The sequence below is a fragment of the Nestor notabilis genome, unplaced genomic scaffold (assembly GCF_000696875.1).
Source record: "Nestor notabilis isolate BGI_N333 unplaced genomic scaffold, ASM69687v1 scaffold6501, whole genome shotgun sequence".
Taxonomy (NCBI): Eukaryota; Metazoa; Chordata; class Aves; order Psittaciformes; family Psittacidae; genus Nestor; species Nestor notabilis.
Window position 1 is genome coordinate 71,598 of NW_009916051.1, and position 22,662 is coordinate 94,259.

The window sequence follows — 22,662 nt, forward strand, 5'->3', positions numbered from 1 at the left end:
TGTCATACATAAAAATCAGTATGTTCTTAAAGTTCAGATTTGAAACCTTTTTCCAAAGTGATAATCTGTGCTTCTCTAACATGCAGCAAGAGCAGGGCTTTAGAAGTTCTGTGTGAGAAGCCCCTCATATAGCTGAGACAGAAGCATAACAGACCTATTGGTGGCCCTTGAACTGACAGTAGCATAAGGTGCAGAAAGCTAAAGTAGAGGAGCCATCAAATTTCCTGATACAAAAATTTGAGGTTGCTTTAGCTTGGTTATGAGAGAAAATACTTTTCTGCAACTGTATTTCCCTATCTGATTATATATAAAGACCGATGAAATTAGTATGTGGAAATCTATGATGTTTTTGTCCCCTTAGATCCAGGGAGAATTGGGGATGATTTGGGGTGGGGTTAAAGAGTGAGGACTTGCAGTAAAAGAAGAGAAAAAATAATTGGTTGGTTTCAAGTCCAAGGAAAACACTGAAAGACTTAAGGAATTCATAGTGAGAGAGAACCCAAGCCTTTTTTTTTTTCTATGCAGATGATATGAACTGGAATACCATCTTGTTACAGACTTCAGGGAATTCTGGATGAATTCACATCCAGAAGGACCTTGACAAGCTGAGAGATGGGCCCACGTGAACCTTATGAAGTTCAGCAATGCCAAGTGTGAGGTCCTGCATGTGGGTCAGGGCAATCCCAAGCACACCTACAGGTGGGGCATTGAGAAGAGGAAAAGAGGCCTAAAGGAAAGAAGGGGAAGGACTTTTTATTAGGAAGTACAGCAATAGGACATGGTGGAATGGCTTTAATTTGAAAGAGATTTAAATTAGATGTTAAGAAAAAGTTCTTTACTGTGAGGGTGGTGAGGCACTGGCATGGGTTGTCCAGAGAACCTGTGGTTGCCCTATCCTTGGGGGGCTTTGTGCATCCTGGTCTAGTGGAAGGTGTCCCTGCCCACGTCGGGGGGTTTGGAACTAGATGATCTTCAAGGTCCCTTCCAAACCTAACCATTCTATGAATCTATGAATTTTTCAAAATAACTTGCATGTTTTCATTAAATCAATGCTTCCAAGGATACTTCCAGACTTATAGGACACTTCCACCCATGAAATGCTGGGCATCATGTTCTTTTTCACAATTCTGTTAAGCGCTTTGCTGCTTGCTCAGTGGGGAAAGAGGTGTTGATTGAAATGATGTTAAAACCTTTATGAAACTGGAAGAAAAATTGTTTGTTTGGGATCAATATTTTGACAGATAATGTTTGCCAAAATTTGAAAGTTGAGACTTGAAATAAAAGAAAGAAACTAAGAATTTTTATATTGCAGAGAACAAGATTCTACTTGTTTTTCTGCCAAATCAGGATTTACAAACATGGAGAACTGTATGGACCTACGGGAGATATGGACATACGAGATAAAAAATATGGAAGTCTAAAATAGATTACTTTTTTTACAATGGAAATTGAAAATTGAATTTCTATTTAAAAAAAAAAAAAAAAACACCCCAAAACTTGACAAAACATTCCTAGTAAGGAAGAGGTGTTTAAAAAAACAAAACAAAACCAAACAGCAAAACAACAACAAAAAAAGCCCGCAACAAAAACCAACCCAAACTTTCAAGTGAATGATTCCTAGGAATGTGAATTAACCTGAATAAAGGTTATTTCCTTTTATCTCATTCTGCTCTATTCTTTTTTTAACCATCTTTGTTCTTGTTATCTTTGTACTTCTTGTCTGCATGGCTTCTACGCTTTGTTTCCCCATTTGTTACTAGTGCTTGTCTTCACAAGATTTGCCTGTTTCCTTTTTTTCTTATAACACTGACTCCTCAAAAATGAGCAATCCATTTGTAAGCATGCATAACTCTGTGCTTAAGTTCATAAAAACATGTTTAAGTACAAGTGCAACATGTTTCAGTACAAGTGCTTTAAATGCTTTGTCTATTCAGTGATTGTGTATGTCCTTACACTTTTTAGACATTTTCTAAGTGCTGAGTTCTTTCTATTTCATGGTTTCCTACAGTGTCTGCTGCTGATAAGCAAGGGCTTGGTCTGTATTTCTGTCTTTTCCAACCTACGTCTGTAAACTTGGCTTCCTGTCTGACAAACATTCTGTGTGAAGTAGTAAATAACGTTTGTATTTTCTGTTTGTATTTTAGACTACTTACTATACATAAATCTTGCCCTGCTAATTTGAATACTACATTCCTTAAATTGCTTTTATTTGGAAGATGTTGGGAATTTTGTTGCGTTCTCTTTTAAAGCATTCAGAGAAAGACTGTGTTATTTGTAATACAAGGGCTAGAGCTGTAGATTTCCAGAGTTCAAAGTTCAGTGTGCTGATATGGCTCCCTGAGTTTTTACAAAACACTTAAGAATGGAATACTTGCCAGGGAATTGAAAACATTTTTTTTTCTTTTTTTTTCTTTGAGAAACCTCTTTTTGCAATAAGCTGGACAAATAGAGAGTACTACAAAAGAAAGGAAGGTGTTCTGATAATAATGCATCTCTGCCAGAATGCAAGGTTTTTCTGAACCTTTTCATTGTGATAGTTTTATCACTGTATGTTCAGTTCTGCAACATCCTGTAGAAACATATTATATTACTTTCCAGAGCTATGCTATAAAACACTTCATGTTCAGTTGTAGAAGTCACAAAAGAATTTTAGCTTTTAACCCAAAGGAAATTTGAATTTGTTCATTATAATTGTGAACTTATTATGACTTGAAAATGTGAATAAATTGATGAATTTAAACCATCTGTTCAACTGGTCTCACTAGACCTTTTCTCATTAAGATTGTAATTTCATATTTGTGACTTGCTGTTAGTTGTGAACTTCTTTAAATGATCAAGCACCATCATTTATCCTGAATCCCTCTTGTCAGTCAGTAGCATGTTTCATGGTATGTGACACACAAGCAATGGACGGAGGTCAAGCTAGTGCTGATACAGCCTATCATAGAAGAAAATTGGCTGATTGTTTTCAGAATGCAAGTGGAATATGGGACTCTATAGAAATGAGTCTTTTCTTTTTGTGTATTAAAGAAATAGCAGTCCCCATCTGCCCAATAAGTATCTTGTGTCTGGGACTTGATATCCTTTTCAGAAAGGACCCTCAGGTTAATGTCATTGAAATAACAGCAATAGAGTTTGCCTGGATGCTCGGTTACATGATCTGCCAGAAATAGATGATGCTTTCTGGTTGTATCTTCAAATCTATTGCATGAAATTTTTATTGTGACACCAAATTAGTAATCCTGTCAACTTTACATCCCGTGGCTAGCTCTTCTAGCCATTGTTTTATGGCTTTGACTCCATGGTTTGTGCTTCTCTGCAAATTTTCCTTAGTAGTAGCAAGGTCTTTTCAAAGAGTTCAGTGTTGTTTGTTGTCTGTTTTGTTTACTTGTTTTTCTGTAGCACGTTTCAGAAGAAAAGCTAATCAGGTTTACAAATATTCTACCAGTCCTGTTGGATGTCTGTGCTCTACTTCCAGAAGAGTCTTGCTAGCTGTTTCTATGTTTAAGGTTTTATATTGCACATGGGAGTCATCCTTTTTGTTTGTGAATCTAACAATGTGAACGGTGCATTAATTGACACAAATGTTTTGATTTCTTCTAGTCTACCAAATGTTTTTACTGCAATTTGGTACTTGTCTGTTTTGTGAAGTCTTCTAGTAATGTGGATGGATTTCTGGAAGTTTAGGATATATTTACTGTACTATGGGAAGATCATAGAAATTTTTAATTGTGAAGTAATTAAACTGTAATCTTAGTCCTTTAAATCAGAATTTTATTTCAGCATTGGCTACCTATTACTATACTGACTTACACTTTATAACTGTTTTAGCATTAATAGTTTTCTGTTAAGTTTTGGCATAATCTTAAGTAGGGTCAGTATCTAGGTGTCTTGTTTATTTGCCACAAAGGCTTAGGAAAAGCCTCTTAAAACCTACCGTAAAAGTTAAATAGCTCCTCTGAGATGTTGTGCAGTAATGTTATGTTATATAATACTGTTTCAGCTGTGGGTAGCTGGTGAAGAAGCCACATTCTTGGCTTCTGTATTGTCTATGTGAGCTTCCTGGCATCAAAGAACACTAAGCCTGAACTGCAGAGTACTCCTTCCAAACCTTATATATTAGCTGTGGGGAAGTGATATAAAGAAGGAACTCTCACAGAAACTGTATAGCTAAACGGGAAAAAGGAGTAGAGAGTAAGAAATAGTAGAGCATGACAGGATCAGAACACCATGATAGCTTGGTACGCCTGTGACACGTAAGATAGTAAAGAAGAAAAGAACCAAGTGGTCCACCTCTTCATGCAACTTGAAGAGATCAGACTAATGAAGGGATCCTAATGTTCAAGATTCATTTAATGTGTTATGTCTTTTTATGCCTGATGTGTGCATCATCCTATTGCACTGTTGCAGGTTGGTAATGTTGAATATTACCTAGCAGCTGCTCTCAGTAAATTTGAAGAGTGTGTTTCTGTTCACAAAAACTAACTTTTTCCTTACATGTAATATGTTTCCACTGTTTTCAGGGTGGTGTTGCCTGGCAAGTGAGTTCACTAAACACTCTATAACCGTATCCGTAACAGAAAATAATGATTAATTATCCATACCTTGTTATTTCAGAGGTGTCTTCCACACAATCAGATTTTTAAAAATAAATAACGTCATTAAGGATATTTTAATGATCCTACTATGACTTGTCTTCTCAGTTATTTCTTTTTTAGAAATACTAGTGACATACACTGTTAAATAAAGTGTTTGTCACATCAGTTCACATTTCCTGAGAATTTCTTCCTTGCTTAATTGCCTGGTCTCTCTTAATCTGGTTCACTGCAGCCTGAGGATGGTGGAAGGATCTTGTAATCAGTTGTTCTGTAACTGTAACGAGCAAATTTATAAAGCCAGCAGAACAATGCTATGACTTTGTAAATGGTTTTTTGCTTTTTTCCCTTTTTGACAAACAATATCATGATCTTAAGAAATGTGCTGGTCTGACCCCATTTCTAGTCTCTCATTAAATTTGCTACTGTCTGTTAGAGGCTGGATTTCTGAGTTCATGTTAACCCTGAGGGATTTGGAATTATGGAGTGAAATGCTTACAGGAGTTTAATATTAAGATGAAATACAGCTGTTAGCAGTACCAGTTGATTCTTTTTGCTTCTTACAGTGTTTTAGAGAATGTGATGAAGCACATATATGTGTGTGTGTATGTGTATATGTTATTTAGGGTAATATGCCTAAAGGACTGTAGATGTGTAATGCTTTACTTATGTTTAAAGGAAAAAACCTTTTTGTTATGTTGCAGGATGCTTTGGGGTTTTTTTGGGTTTTTTTGTTTTTTTTTGTACCTGGCCCTTTGTTGAATACCGTATTGTTGAAGTTATTCCAGGGGTACAATGGAAATATAAAAAATATCTATATTAAGAACATAGTATTCTGTCCAGCTGGAGCTAATAGGAATATTTTTCCACTAAATTAAATGGCAGCAAGACTGAGCTGAGAATAAAGATTAGATAGGAGCAAACCAGGGGAAAGCTGAGAAAATTATCAAAGGAAAAAGCGGAGAACCAGGAAATGGTATCAAAGTAGACTGAGGTTATTCAGTGGATGCAAGATAGTTGAAAGCAACCTTTTGGAAATTGCTACAGAGCAAAAATTTCTTGTTCAGTATCATCTGAACTGCCAGAGGAAAAAGATTGGTTTGGTTTGGTTTCTTTCCCCCCACTTCTTTCCCCAAGCATTTTATTCTCCTCTGAAGGGCTGGAATTGTACTGAACCTGCCCTGTGGTTCAGCTGCTGGGTGAGAGGCTGATCTCAGTGACTTTTAAAATGTGTCTTTTTTCTTTGTAAAGTGTGAAGACAGTCCAACTGAGTAAACTGTCACACAGTAAGAGGGTGATATTTCAAAGTGTGCATCAGGCTCAGCATTGTTCTACTCTAGTTCCAGTTGCTGCAAATGCAAGGCCCTCAATAAATGATCAAATTGAGCATTTTTTACTATTTAAATTAACACCTCAATATCAATTTACACACCTCTTCAACTGATCCCACAACCAAAAAACTGAATTTGAATTTTTAATTTAAATGTCTGCTGTGACATGAGAAGCAGGGACCTTGCCTAGTTGGTTGCAACAGCTCCTTAGTTTGTGCTGCGTGAGCCAGTCCTCCACAGCTCACCCACTGACCACCTTTCACACAGTGGGCCTTTAAACCAGCAGAACACCAGCCTCATAGGACCGTAAGTGCAGTATAACATCCAAGAGTGAATGTGCCAGAAGCCCATGGTGGAAGAAGTTTGCAGGCACAGACCATCACCAGTGCTCTGTGTGTGCTATAAGGACTATGGTAACAGAGGTGAAAGCTGAAGCAGACTGACAGTTGCTTTGTCTGCAGTAGGATCAGAACTATACTGCAGTTGCATCCACTCTCAGCCTTTGCTAGTGTTAGGCAGGATGAATCAGGCCCTTGTCCTCATGATGAACTGGAAAATAAAGCTTTACTACTCTCTCTATAATGGTAGATGGGTTCAAGTTTTTTGTCCTGTTATCTTTGTGAACTTTCCAGCATATAACAATGATACTGCTCCCTGCTTACAAATTAAATGTCAGTGAGTGTGCATGTGTGTGCTTCTGGGAGACACAGGGAAGCTCTTTGGACAATTCCATTTTTTTCAATTAAAATGTAGGACAGCATTTGGCTGCTTGTTAATTTGACATTACATAGGGACGTGTGTGATATACATTCAGTACACAGTCTATTCATAGTGTAATAACACAGAAAATTTTGTTTATTCCTCTAGCAAATCTGTGCAGGATCTTGTGTCTCCAGAAACGTGCTTAAACTGCGCTTGGAAGAAATGGAATGGGCTCTGTATGTTTCAAAAACTTGTTGCCATTCTCTTTGTCCTCTCTACTTCTATCTTTTGCAGGTGTTTTTTGAATGATCCATTTTGAGGCTTATAACTTTTACTTTTTACAAATAACTCTCTCTCCTGTTGTCCCCTCATTGTGTCTCAAGGAATGCTTTTGCATCACTGCTCTTTCTATTTTGTATACGTGATGCTTTTGACAATGACAGTAAAGATTTTCTCAGACTTGCTTACAAAGGTGTCGTGGTTCAAGCCCAGCCGGCAACTTGGAACCACGCAGCCGCTCGCTCACTCCCCCCCTCTTCCTTCCTCCCCCCGCTCCCGGAGGGATGGGGAGGAGAATCGAAGGAATGTAGCTCCCACGGGTTGAGATAACAGCACTCCAGTAACTAAGGTATAACACAAACCACTACTGCTACCAATAATAATGATAAGAGGAATAACAAGGGGAGAGGACACAACCGCTCACCACCCGCCGACTGATACCCAGCCCGACCCGAGCAGCGATCTGGGCCTTCCGGGTAACTCCCCCCAGTTTATATACTGGGCATGACGTGCTGTGGTGTGGAATAGCCCTTTGGCCAGTTTGGGTCAGGTGTCCTGTCTCTGCTTCCTCCTGGCTTCCCCTCCTCCCTGGCAGAGCAGGAGACTGAGAAAGTCCTTGGTCAGAGTAAACATTACTGAGCAACAACTAAAACCATCGGTGTTATCAGCGTTGTTCCCAGACTGAAAGTCAAAAACACAGCACTGCACCAGCTACTGAGAAGGAGAAAAAATGACTGCTGTAAATAGGCTGGGGGGGGAGCAGGGGCTGTAAAGGAATGCCTCCTTCATAGGTTGACCCCCCCCGAGGAGGAAAAAAAAACCCATGTATAATGGCTAAGAAATTTCATTATGTACCTCCCAAAGTATAGGGGTGATGACCATGCTGGGAGTGCAAGCTGGACCAGTTTCATGATCAATGAGTCTATTGTATTGACTGCTGTAGCTGAACCCAGGACAAAAGGCTACAAAGAAAACCCAAACTATGTGAGGAGGTCACCCCTCCACTTATTTTAGCTTTGTATATACTTGATGTCACTCTTTCTCCCCTTACTCATCTGGCCCCCCCTCAAAGCGTGTTTGTACATGGATGTGGCTTTAGCATGCTTAAGCGGAGCCCATATGAAGAACAGGTGAAGCCATCCTCAATACTTCTCATACACCTCTACATTGATTACCTGTTTCATATTCTGAAGAAGTGCCCTTTGAAAATATGCTCACCTAGACATTGAATAAACCCGGAAAGATAAAACTGATAAGCTGGAACATGCATACTATTTTAGAAAGGTAATACAGAACTCATACATGCTTTTTGCAGGTATATTAACCTTAGCTTTATTCCAACCTATGTATAGCCTCCAATAGCTCTTGCACTGGAGTACAGCAGTGCTGCTTCCTGAATTAGCTCCTGAAGCAATCTGTAACTAGAAGTGAGCTTAGTTATGTTTTATATCTCAAAGACCTTTAACAGTAAAAGCAGCCTATTATCATCAGAGGTCTGTATACATCTCTGCAGCTTGTTAGGACAAATTTTTGTGCTTTTGACAGATAAGTGTGGTACAGATTAGCTAATTTACTATGATTACGTAAGAGAGAACATTAAGATTTTGACATTCTTTTATGTCAGAAATAGTCGAACCTTTTGCTAATAGGCAGCAAAATGCTCTTTAACTTCACCCCTCCCCACCCCAGGTGCCAGTGAAGCTGCGGTGCCCAGAATACTGTCACTATTAGGCATCTGTGCAAGTGGTAGGCAGGTGGTAGGAGCCATGGTTTGGTGAAAAGGCGGTCAAAAGCTATCCCAGCCAATAGTAGTGTGATCCAGAGATTATTTAGCATGGTCTAGAGAATTCCTTTGAGACCCTCTCTTCTGCAGTGTTTTCAAGAAATATGAAGATTAACAGTTGGATGAATCCTGTTATGCAGGCAGAAGATGATTATTTTATATCAGTTTAGTTCTGTGAATAAAATGGAAGGGAAATAAGGTGTTGTAACACCATTTATCACATCTTCGCATTTGTTTTTCTCAAAACTGAAGTCAAGCAACAGATTAATATGAATTCTGATTACAGTTGGCTGAGAAAGTTTTTTCTGAGTATTTGAAATTTCAAAAATATTTTTCATCTCTTTGTAAAGATGTTTGTTGTCTATTCCAATCAAGTGTTTGAGAACAGCAGAAAGATCTTCCCCTCTCTCAGATAGCTTCTATTGCCTAGAAATATCCCTTGAAGTGGGCACTTGAGTCAAAGTTCAGTATAAATGCCTTAATATTTTTTTTTTAATAAATGTGTATATATCTTGATAGGCAAATGCTTCCAGCAGAATCTATTGCATGGACTAATGTTAGAACAGCAAAGAGCAGCAGATGGAATATGAAGTTAAGATGTGTTAAAGGAATTGCTTTGTGTTCTGAGTCATATTTGTCCTGTTAGCATGCCAGGTGCACCACAGGTGTGGTTGTGTTACAGCATTTTGGCTTGTAGTCTCCTGGATCTAGGTTTTTGGGGGTTTTGGAGGTTTTATTTTTTTTTCTTTTTTGGGTATGAATTATCATGGGATTTGATTTAAACTGTGTGTTTCTACAAGTGAGCATATACATACAGTATGGACACAAGTAAGACAATGATTTAATTGGCATATTGCCCTGTCATAGTTTCACTCCTGTTATCACTGGCCATCTCTCCAGGCAGCTGTGAAGTACAGGAAAGATTAGTTCCAGTAAGGCTTTGCTCGATGGAAAATCCAGCCATATACTTAATAGATGAAGTGTGCAGTAAGACAAAGTGGTATTTCCTGAATACAGGAAAAGGATACTGTCCCATCCCTCCGCAACCTGAATAGTCTGGAGTATCTCAAATCTTCAAAACTTCTGAGTTCATGTCAGATGTCTGGAGGGTTGAGGTGGTGGGGAAAAAGGTGGGAAGAGAAAAGCAAAGATGTAAGAATATAACTTCTGTTGTCAGTACACACCTGGCAAAATACAAACAGAACATATTTAATGTTTTCACTGATTCAGTTATAGGAGTAAGTCTGTAGCATGTCACATTGATTATTATGCCCCTCCTTTTACACAGAGAATTGAATGTAGTTTAAAGGTGGGAAATTCTAGTGAACTATTATTGTTTACATTATTGCCCTATTCACACTGTTGCTAATGCCTGTTTGTTTGACCAACCTTATTGGCATTTCTTTTCTGCTGTCTGCTGAAAATAGGTGGTCTTCACCTTTTGTACCATAGCAGTAGTGAGAAGCAGGAAAGCAGGGGTACTTTCTGGTTTGGTTTGGGAGGGGCGATGGTAGTGATTTATACCAGTTTTATTGGTAACAGAGAATGCAGGTACCAGTCAGTGCCTTTTGAAGAGCTTACGTATTTAAATTATTAATTTCTGGAATATATTGAAGAGAAATGCTGCATCTTTCCTAAAATGGGAATTATGTAATTGGTTCTTGACTCCTGATTTCAGGACGAAAATTCAGCTGCTTTGATTCTTATGCATAAACTCCAGTCTAATAATTTAGTTAAAAGAAACTTTTGCACAAGGGAGGCACTGGAAAGAGAAACTTCATTTCCCTTTAAGTTAGAGATTGCCCCAAAAGTACAGTTTTGATCCTGTTTCAAATGGTCAGATTTAGGATCTGGGTTTTGAGGTATTGCTTAAGTCTTTCCAGAAACAGGTGTCAGGTGAAGGGTGGAATCTGAATTGCTTGGCTTTCTGCTTGCTGACAGTGTGCCAAGTTAGCCCTGAGATTCCTGCCTGGATTTTTTTTATTAGTGGCAGCTACAGGAAAGTGTGTTCTGCTTGAGAACTGATAGACTTTGAGAAACTATTGAGCATGTGCTTTGAAAATTTTATGAAGTGATGAAATCCTTAAGCTAAATTGATTTATTCTTGCACTCTGGGAAACAGTAGAACATAGACATCACATAGAAAATTGGATCTACTCGTATTTGCCTCTCTATACAGTGAAGACAGTTATTTCATTTTCTGGTTATATGATGGCAGCAGGATTGTTAATCAGACACTGAAGAGCTTTTTTCCTTCTTCTGAAGACTTTACTCTCATAATAGACAAAGGGAAAGTAAAAGAGATTATTCAATGAATAAGCCACTTACTTTTTATCAGACACGTATTTCCCATTTGTGAAGAAGTTCTGTTATCCCACAGTAATTTGTATGAAGAAAAATTAGCTAAGGCTGGGTAGTGATAACAGACTTAATATTATGGAATAGTTTCTCGCTTCCATTTATGATACGTTTTCACATCCAATTTGCTTGGTCTAATGTGAGGTATCATAAAACATTACAGCAGGACAAAAACCTAGTTCCACTTTTCCTTTAATTGTTTTTAATGCAAAATACTGTACTCGCATAAAATACCCATTTATTTATATTTGGTGCCAGAGGCTGATTCACTGAACCTGGGATGTATTATTGCAAAAACAACGGTGTTTACTATGCTTTTTCCCTCCTGTTAGCTGTTTCCCAGGTTCCTTTCACAGACAGTAAGAGCTTATTAATGCTAAATAAATAATTAAGAAGGAATAATTGACTTATTTTTATGCAGTGATACTAGAATGATTTTTTTGGTGGAAAATATCATTGCTCTGTTTTTAATGTACTGCAGAATATGGAGCCTGCATCCCCTTATGAATCATGGATAACTCATTTGTGCCAGATTCGCTGACAGTGACCCAAACCCTGCTCTTGCTAAATAAGAGGAATAAATAGATATGCTGTTTCATCCTACTCACTAAGAAGGTAGAAAAAGAAGAGATCTTTTATTCTGTCTTCCCTTCTTGCCATTATTTGTAATATTTTCTCAGTCCTTATGAAAGCCACCTGGTTCTATTCCCCATGGTAGGTAATTCTTTTCACCTGCTCCTTTCTGAAGATGAGATTGACACCCGTGCAATAGGGCTCTTGGTAGCAAGATTTCCTCTCTCCCTTGCTCCTCTTTTACATCTGAGATTATCAGAGTTGCTGTAAGGTGGAAAGTCCTCGCTAATGAATTGTTTCCAAGGAACAAGCAATCTGCAGGATTCCTAACCCTCTCATCTTTACTTTCACCTGGAAACCAGGCTGTGATTGTTTCCTTGCCTCATTCAGCATTTTGAAGAACCTTCCTGAACTCCAGTCTTTCTCAGGTTTTGGAATCCAATTGCTTTGGATTTTATATTTTAATGACACTGTTCTACCTCAGGCATTCTTCACAATTCAGCTGTTGTCCCTCATTCAAAAGCAACTTTATGATAGTAAAAATAACTGCTTGATTCCTTTCTCCTTTTGCTATTTGGTCTTCAGAACTCCTCTCAGGGTTGCTTTCTAAAACTTAGATTTTTGTCTTTCTCCACTACATGTGTTTTCGTAGCATCTGTAAGCTCCGATCAAGATCAGAACAGTGTGTAATGCCTAGTGCAAAAGCAACAAAGTGTCACTTGATAGGCTAATCAGACCAGAGAGACAGAGTCTAGCAGAAGAGAAGGATGGCAGGAGGTGACAAAACTTGTCAAAATATTAGCAAAAAGCAGAGTGGAGCCCAGATTTTTAAATTTCTACTCAAGGAGTCTATCCACTAGATCACCCTGCTGCTCTGAGAAAATGTATTGTGGCTGGAGGGCCACGCAAGCTCTAAGTAATACAGAAAATAAAAATCTGGTCATGCACAGCAAAAAGAGTGCAAAATCTCCTGCATCTGCTTAGCTCAGGAGTCTCTCTCTGGCAACAGAGCAGTGGATACTTATGCAGAAATAATAAAATAGTAGTATCAGCAGAAGGAGGGAAAGATAAACCAGAATTCTGAATTACATTCAAAAGGCAGGAGTGAAACAGGGTCTCTTCCAATTAGAGACTTAGACACAATCTATTGTTTGGGAGGGATGTGGGGTGTAGAGAAGGAAATGTCACTTGTATATGTGCACACGTACACATGCACACAAAGTATGTTATTGTACCCTAATTTGAGTATAAGGAAGGGTCAGGTGGGCAGATAATGCAGCAGGTCTGTGCTTATTAAATAGCCTCTTAAGAGGCGATTTGGCTATCTAGGACTCTAGTCTAGTATATAGTTACTGTTGCTTATGCTTTTTCCGATGAGAGTTTTATTCAGAAAAGCAATTTGATATATATGAATACTTCTGAATTCAATAACTGGGAAGATTAAAAGAAAAGAAGGTAAGAAATGCTTACTTTATGTAATTAGTAAGGAGTAGACATTAAACACTGCCATAATACCCTGACTGAACAAAGAATTAATTGCCAGTACGGACAGGAACATTAAACGTCTAGTTTTGACTGTCAAATGCATGGAATGGGAAAGAAACACATCTGAGAGAGAAGCAAAGCATAACTCAGTCTTCAAAAGGCAGAAAAATTACTCTACTTAGGCTGCTGAACTTGCTATCAAAATTCCGTGGCAATTTAAAGTAGAAAGTAGCAAAACATAGTGCTTTTATCTGAAGAGTGAGAGAGGGTGGAATAAGAGAGAACTGAAAAGGAAAAGGAAGAAATTCTAGTAAAGAGTTGCAAAAGGTTTGAGATTAAGCAGGAAAAGGGACGGCAAAACATGAACCTGCCAAAGATGGGTTGTATTGAATAATAACTTTGTTTCTCCTATTTTCCCTTTTAACAAAGGAAATTCAGTGGAGATTATACATGTGGTAATTTCCCAGTAAATACAGAAAACAGTAGCTATTAGGCAAAGGGTAAAATGGGAAAGGGTAATGGCAAGGGTTATTTTTGAAAGCAGGGTATTAGAAGTAGACTTCAAGTATTGAAGAGAAGGGATGAGTAATTGAAATCTCAAGGTTATGCATTTAGGGGCTGAGAATAAGAATGTCTGAAACAATCTCTAGCTCAGTGGAAAACAAAATTAGGAGAAGGACCTATGTATACTAGTTCATAATGAGATGACTGTGACTGCATTTGCCAGTGAGATGTGATGATGAAAGCAGCAAGATCAGTCCTAGACTGTATAAAGTTAAATATTTTTGGAGATAGGGTGTGCTAATGTCATAGTCCAAGCTACTGTGACACTTCATTTGCTATAAAGCATGATATCAAGTCTTTCAGTAAAAAATGGATTTTGTGGCAGCTATAGATCTACCAGGCTGTTCAGGGCAGGGGGAGTGGAAAGAGGCATAGTTTCATAAAAGGAACCTAAAATATTTTTCTTGCTGGGTCTTGTAGAACAGAAGGATGTGTTTGCTTTCTAGAAATGCATTGGAAGATAAGTTCTTATTTAAAAGAAAAGATGAATCCAAATGGTAGTGAATTGGCTTTTAAAAAATTTAGATTAGAAGTAAGAAACTTTTAACCTGGAGCAGTGCAATTCTAGAATAGCCACTTAATAGAACACTTTTGAGCCCACAATAAATTAGTTTTAGAGTTTGGTGGGTTTTTTTTTTTTAAACCCATTTAGGAACAAATTATCTGATCTAGTTGCTTCTCATATCAGAAAAGTGGATTTGATTGTGTAAGATTTCATTTTCAATCCTCTGAATTATGTAAGCATGTGCATAAATATTGAATTTGTTTGATTAGAAACAGCCTTCTTATTTGAATGATCCTACTTCAGATATTTTTACCAACTCATTCTAGTAATTGTGACACCATTGCTAGTTTTCATCTTTTTAACTTTTCTGTTGAAGGGTTAATGTTCCAATGTGAATCTTAAAAAAGCCAACAGCAGGCAATCCTTTTCTTATTCCTTTTTAGACAGTTTTAGCTGGAGCTGCCATGCAGCAGATATGACTGAGGGTCTCCAGATTTCTGTAGTCTCCTAAGTGATACTGATCTCATAACTCCCTGTAAAATGGTTCTTGCTTCCTTCATTTAGGTAATCCAGGCTTTACTTAATCAGTAGGGTTAGGACCTTAAATGAGTAAATAGTAAAGGGTGAAAGGCTAATGGTGCTGCTCATAATGCATGTCATAACTCCTTTGAAAAAGGCAGAGAGAGCTGTAGTGTTTGTTATTAAACTAGAAATTAAGGCAGATTTGGAGGAAGAAGAAAAAAAGTTCAATGAGGCACTGGCACTGTTTTCATGGACTCTCATGTTAGTCTCCAAATTAGTCCTTGCTTGTGATTGTGAATGAGCATTGCCATGCTCTGTGGTCCCAAATTATTTACAGTGTTGTTTTTCTCCTCTCTTTCATTTCTATTTCTCCCTGCTAGGTACGCATAAGGACTTCTCTCTTACAGCATGCTGTTTTTACAAGGCTATGAGAAATATTGTCCTCTGCAATTACAAGTGTAGTCTGAGAATCAGGAAGCAATGAACTGGGATGAACTCTGGTTAATATCTTAAGCATATTCTCTCCTGCTGATGGCCTTGTTGACTTTTCTGTCATGCAATGCAGGAAACATACCCAGCTATTTATGGGAGTGAGAACTTTGTGTGTATTCAGTAATTAGCAATTTAAATTTATGTTGATGACAACATCCCTTCAAGATCATTGACATACTTCAGTTAGCAAGCTGAGCTTGAAAGTAGTAAAAGTGTTCTGAGTAGATCTGCCTTATGATATTCCATCAGGCTATGCTGTTTTACTTATGTTGAACTAAATAGAGTCCGAAGTCATGGACTATGCCATTGTGCATACAGCTAAGATCCTTTCTGGAACCTCATTTTTCAGGGAAAAAAGAACAAAACAAAACAAAACCAAAAACCTGTTTCATGTTTTTGCAAGACCCGGGCAGTCGTTTGGAAAGAGAACAGGAGTGGTGGGATCTTGCCTTTTCAGCAGAGCTTTGGTCTATGAATTGGAGAACAGTTTCTTTTTTCAAGACCTAACCTTAGATGAAGGGAATAGCTATTTCATCTGGCTTATCAGAGAATTTGCTTGAGGAACTAAGGGAATCCGCTTACTTACTGCAGAACAAATGATCAAGTAACATGCTGAACAAAAGAACCAATATCCTTCACAAAGTTTAGTCAGCAGATTGTTTTTTTTTAGCTTAATGTCTAAGTTTGTTTCTTTTGTGCAGAGCACAGAAATGCCCTGTGGTTTGGCAGATTTGGCTAGGCGAGAAATCTCAGGCCAGAGAACATCCAAGCCAGTGTAGCTGATGAGTGCATACTACTGCTGAAATGAACTTGGAGAAGAAAGCAGAGTTTAGACAATAATCAGTGTCCTGTTGTAAATGGGTTATCTCTGACCTTCAGTGAGTTACTGACTCTCTTACGCATAGACAGAACGAAAAAGGCCAATGTTGTGTCTTGTTTTGTTTTAAAGTGCTGTATCACAGAGTTCCATTTGTCAGATTTGATGTTCACCCTCAGTGAACCAGTGGTCAAATGGAGAGTAGAAAAACTATAAGCATGTCAGTAACTCATACCAACACATTTTGGTGAAGGGGTCTAGGAGCAGTGGATTTTTACTGGCAGTCGCCCACCCCGCTTCCACATGGACTCTGAAGCAGCAGGATCAACAGGACAGCATTTTTTTCTCCCCATCTAAACCATATTGTACGAATAGCAGAGTGGCTAATGTTGCCTGCTTCTAAGTCTGGTGGATTCATCAAGTCAGATCAAGCCCATCAAGTCTGAGCTGAGTCCATAACAGTTTACTAAGTCTAAATATACCGATATCACAAAGTTCACCAAGCTAATAGGTTTTGGAAATTTTAGTCCATTTACTAGTTTAAAATGATGCTACTAATGCAATAGCGTTCATTGCAAGTAGGAATTAATAATGCTATACAAATATAAATTCAATAGACATATTTTAGTTGGTGGTAATTGTGACATTAGCATACTGTTTGTTCAGCTTTGCCTGTAAACAGGCATATTAGCAGCCTTATACTGTCATTAACTTGCTGATAACAGGGTTTATTTAGCATTTTCTGCCTTCCTGTCAGGAAATCATGTTCTTTTGCTGCTCTCTTTATCTTCTGTGAACTCAGTAGGTTATGTGCATGTTAAGACAGCTACTGTTTTAGCAATGCAATGTACCAGGCACAAATTAAAAGTCTATAAACACGTTTTGAACTAGTTCTTTTGCCTTCTGACTATCCCTTTAGTCAACAGAGGAAAGGACCTGGCTCCATTTAAACTGTAACCATGTGAATAAAATTAATATATACCTTTATCCTAAATTTTACATAAGCTAATCATCAAGCTGAATTGGTCTGTGGTTTTGGGCTTTTTTTGGGGGAGGGGGTGGTGGTGTTTGTGTGGTGTTTTTTCTCTCCTTTTTTTTTTTTGTGAGTGTGTATGGTTTTTTAAATTGTCTTCCTTATGTTCTGTAGTGTGCCAGTAAGTCTGTGATGGTAAAATATTTCCAGACGCTTTTAGAAAGGGACAACTTTACAGTGAGGATTTATCAGAAAAATGTAAAGATCTGAGAAGAACGTTGTTGCAGCACTTAGCACTAAATGATTTATGTGTCCTTTTAAATAGGTGTGATGAAGCTGTAGTTAATTTACACATCACACCTTATACATTACAAGTGTTTATGGTATTTTTACTATCCTTATAGACATTTCTATATTGGTAAATGCATAAGATTTCACAAAATGCTGTAGCCTGACCACAAATGTATAGTTCTAAGTTTCATAGGCTCATCTTCATTTATGTCCTTCCGGAAATTGGAGGGATGCTCAACAAGGCACAAGCCATTTGTGGTTTTATCATGTTATCTATAGTAGCACTGATTTGGGGGCAGCTGGTGGTTTGAGCAACTCTATCATCCCAGAGTGCAGATGTCAAACTGAATTTGGTGGGAGAGGCCATTGTTGGCTTCAGGTCAGGTGAAGAGACATCAGTTACTAGAAAAGTAGCAATATTGAAATGTCCCTAGTCAACAAAAAAGTCAATACCACCATTGTAATACATTTGTATTTTATTTGTCATCTTTGAGTAGTTCTGGTTTTGTTTCCAATAGTTAATTCTGCCCATTGGCATGCTGGTTCCTGAAACTAGTGGTAGTGCCTCTGTTACTTCTGCTGCATGTCTTTGTGGTTTAAACCTACTCCTAAAATAAATGGAAATGTTAAAGCATAGACAAGCGATCAATGTTGCCTAATAAAAGTTCTGACTTCCACAATACGCTTCAGAATATCTGTCTGACCCCAGTGCACCTGTCCTTAACTTGTTTTGAGAAATGTTTCAGGGGAAATTGTTAGACTTTAGGTATAATGATTGAGTAATCATTCAAATCAGGCGAATTAAAATACCATTTTAATATAGCCTGTTAACTTTTTTCAAAAACTAGGAACTAACTTGCATTTTATCAGTTTTCTAAAGGTTTAAATAATTTGTGCTAAGCCCAAATTTTGCACTAGTGAAGCTGGATTGCTGATGTTCTACTGGAAAAGATGAATGTAAAACCAAGGGGAAAAAGAACACATTGCTTGCTGCATCAGTTACAAATACCAAATATTCAAAGACCTCTATTACCTTAGGGATTGTCTACAAAGCAAGTATGCTCACTTAAAAATCAAGAATCTGATTCTCAGCTACTTTAAAGCTATTCTGTATCTTCTAAGCTAGCACTCTAGCTCACTCTATAAATATTTGCTAAACTCAGTGCAAATACAATATCATGGAGCTACAAGGTTCTTACACAATTAATACTGTCTAAAGCAACTTGAAGATAAGTAAGATTCATCTCTATGGTTCTTCCTTAAGTCCTTCCACGGAGAGTTGAGTTCTGCTGTCCATTGTATTGATGTAGAAACTGGCCCTGGGTATACTGGGTACCTATGAATAATTTTCAAAAGACAAATCAGAAAAAAATTCGGTATGATTTATATTCAAGTAGAGGGTTAAATCCATTCAAGAAGTTGTTTGTTGCCAATTAATTACCTACCAGTAATTAGAATAATAAATTTGAGCACAGTTGTAAGACTTGGCATTGACTTTCACTGTAGGCCTATCTGGAAGCTGTACTAAATACTATCATTAGTATTGGTAATAAATCTGTCAAAATAGGCGAAAATGGATAAAAAGGCAAAGAAGCCTTGAAAATATAACTTGATTGAGCAGAAGTCTTTACACTTTATAAATATGACCACTGGAATTATTCACATGAATTGATCAGCTCAGACTTCAACATAATGTTAAAAAAGATGGAACTTTTGCACTTAGTGAAACTCAGTGCTAAAATGGAGATGTAGCTCTTTTTCATTACAACATTTGCAATTTAAAAAAAGAAGTGTATGTAAAGAGTTCCAGGCTGGAAGTCTTAAACAAATGATGTAGTTAATTAATTCTTCACTTCTGTATTCATGTAGAACCAACAGGAGTGAGCACAGTCCTTCAGATGTCAATCCATCTTGTCTATCCTAAAGATCTTGTCATTTGTTAAACTACTTGCTAGACGATAAAAGTACCAAAAATGAAGAGAAATGCTGGTAGTGAACTCTGAATATGATATGCCTCTGTTTAGAAGTTTAAAATAGGAGATAAGTCTTTCTGCAGGATGGAATTTGCCCACAGTGTGTGATGTATGCAGAAATGACTGTCCAAGGGAACAAGGTCTGAGCATCTTTAGAAGCAATATACTTTTAACATGCCATTGGTCTGACCCAGTGACACCAAATAATGTTGTCAAAACACGATTTTTAAAAGACACTGTTTTTTTGGCAAGTGCACTAGAATTCAGAGTATTCAAATTGCTAGTTACACAAATTCAGTGGAGTGCTCTTGAAAACTTCATCAAATATTTTACAACCTCAATTAAAATAGAATGACTTTGAAGAAATGCTGGAGACTTTCTCTTGAATTTTTATTTTGCACTGAATTATTTTTATTACTTTTTTTTACATGAAATGCTGCTTTTATAGTGTAGAGTCTAGATAAATTGTTTTTTTGTCAATATGCCATGACATACTAAATTCAGAAATTCTAACTGGTGGGGAGCTATCATCTATATACATCAGGATCTCTGTCAGTTACCCAGTTACTGTTGCTCAATTAAACAGAACTGGGAAAAATCACACCAGTAAGGTCCCTTATGCTTGAACCAATCTTGCATAATGTATTTAATGACCTGAAAAATAGTTGTAATAGCAGGACAACAACACTTCCTGCTAATGCAAAACTGTTCAGGTTAATTTAAAATAATGTGCAAACACAAGAAGTCTCATAATACCGAATCACTGAAATGTAAAATGCCGGAAGAAATTGTATGTTAATGAACATAATGTACCTCATGAGGAGGGGAAGGGAGCTGAAGAACAATGTCTCTCATCATACCTATAGAATAATGAACTCTAAATTATGTATTATCACTCATGAGAGATTCTGAACTCAAAATAAGTAGATTTTTCTGGAAGGTAAAAAAGAAGCAGCTGTCTGGATAACACCTGAGCAAAAGAAAATTAATTTGGGAAATTGCTGGAAAATAGCGACAGTGCAGAAAATGTAATTGCAGTGTAGAAATCTGTAATTTACCTGAATTTTGGATATTGTGTGCATTTCTTGCCATCACATCTTAAGGTATAGGAAGATTGGAAAGACTTTTTGAAAAGGTGGGGAGAGTAAGTGGATGACTGGAAGAATAGAATCACTTCTGTATGGTGACAGATTAAATAGACCCAGTTTCTCTACCTTGGAAACAAGATAACCAAGAGAACGTAAAAAATAAAATGAAATACACAGAGGGTGAATGTGCAACTATCATTTAGGTATCTCTTAGCATACAAGAAATGAAGAGTTTGTATTAATATATCCAGGCAGAAAGTTTAAAACAAACAATAAGAAACACTTTGTTTATATAAAAAATGTGAGACACTGCAACTAGATGTAAAGGATGAAAGTTTAACTGAGTTCTAAAAGGGTTTAATGGCTACTTTTGTTTCATGGATTGTAAGAACATCCTGCTTAGATACAACTTCTGGCTTAGGAAGTTCCTAAACCACTAATTGCCAGAAGATGGCAAGGAGAAGTTGCTCAGCTCTTGCCATGCCTCTTATAATCTTTCCTTATGCATCTCCTAATGGCTGTGTTGGGAGCAGGATAATGGACTAGACACTTTTATTTTTTTTTTTTTGTCTGACCCATTATGGCTGTTTTTATTTTGTAGGCATAGATGGTTTTATTTTTTTTCAGTAATGGGAGACAAAATGGAAATTTTCATCTTGTTTTTGGAGTTCCGTAAATGCTGTCTGGAATATGATTCTTAATAACTAATTAGGAATGATCACACTTTTTGCTTTGCTTAATTTATAAAAAATTAATCTACAAGCTCATCTGTTGAATGCTTAGGAAGATTTTATCTAAATACAGGGAGATGTGTATGAAAATGAATCATTTATATATTTCACATCACTAGTCATGATATATGTGTATTTTAAAGAATAATGTGTCAGAAAAACTGACATAGTGGGAGGAATCTCCTATGGTTATTCTGACTGAAAAGAGGTGCATTGTGTTATTTTTGCCATTGTTGTGTGTTAAAGAATGCTAAGTTTCAATGGCAGAGCAGCCTAAATTCTACAGTTGTATTTCTTTCAATTAGCAGGCACAGATGAAAACAAGGCGAGTTTGTCTTGCTTTCACTTAATTTTGTTTCTTCTTCACCTTTCAACTCTAATTCTTTGGAATCCTTTTATTATCAATCCATTTTCCACTAGAGAAAGAGATAATACTGAAATTTTGCAGTATTTCATGTTGTGTTAAAAAGACTTGTTGGAAATTAAAATGATTTTCAGCTGGTGAAAACTCCGGAAAAAAGATTTTATTCATTGTAGATCAGAAATCTGAAATTCTTGCTGAGTAAAGTGCCCCTTTTGGAAGTGTGTATGCAAATACTACATTTGTTAGTCATGCCTGTGTTTATAAATTCCACAGAAGCTTTTTTAGACCTATAAAAAACAACATCTACTATGCCATGGAGAATTGCAGTGATACTTTGAACTCTTGGCCTCCTGCTTTGCTTTATTACCATGGATGATGTTGCATTTAGAGGGGATATAATGAGCCTAGTGGTGGACAGATATTGATATAGTCTTTTGTTACTATTGCAACCATGGTTAATTTCAACAGCAATCATTGAGAATACTTTCAGCTTTTACACAGAGTTAAGGAAAATTTAAGGAATTTGAATATACATGATGGCTTTTTAACAATAACTTGTCTTTTCCCCTTAGCTCTATGTAACTGCCCCTTAGATTTATATACATATTTATATATATACTAATATCTACTATTGATGCTGAAATTGGGGTTTTTTATATGCATTTATTTACCAGAGGAACTGGTCTCCTGCGAGGATTTGGGAGTGGAAATGTAAACTGAAAATATCTGGGCTTACTGTTAAATCTGGAGGGAAAAAAAAAGGATGTGTGGTTTCCAGAGACAATAGACAGTGCCTGTTCTGTCACTGGTTTGGAAGCAAGGGTCAGATGGGACCCCTTGGCAGAGGTCATGCTCCTTCCTTCGGGAGCTCCCTCCTCCAAAAGGAAACAGGTCCAGCCATAGGTGTGGTAGGAGAGGGTCAAAATAAAAGACTGGGAGCCTGCATTTTGTGAGAGACTGCAGGAGGCAGCAATGGGCCAGGCAGGCTTTAGGGGGAGCAAATTTCCAGAGTGTGAAAGGGATCAGGGTGCTGCCACTAGGGAATTCCCTGAGCTAAATTAAAGAAAGGTAGAAACCATGGTGTGTCTGCAAAGACAAGGTAGGTAAGGATAAATGCAGTTGTGTAAACTTTGCTCTGACCTAGGGTCTTATACCTGATCTTTATATACCGTTAGATACAAGTTAATAACACTAGTCATGTCTAATAAAACCTGACTCTGTGTGTATGGTTGGGGT

General features: G+C 37.4%; 1 protein-coding gene across 1 annotated transcript in view; it reads left to right on the forward strand.

Moving 5' to 3' along the window:
• Nucleotides 1-22,662, forward strand: part of INSC (inscuteable homolog (Drosophila)) — an 89,748-nt gene that overhangs the window by 4,872 nt on the left and 62,214 nt on the right. The window lies entirely within an intron of this gene.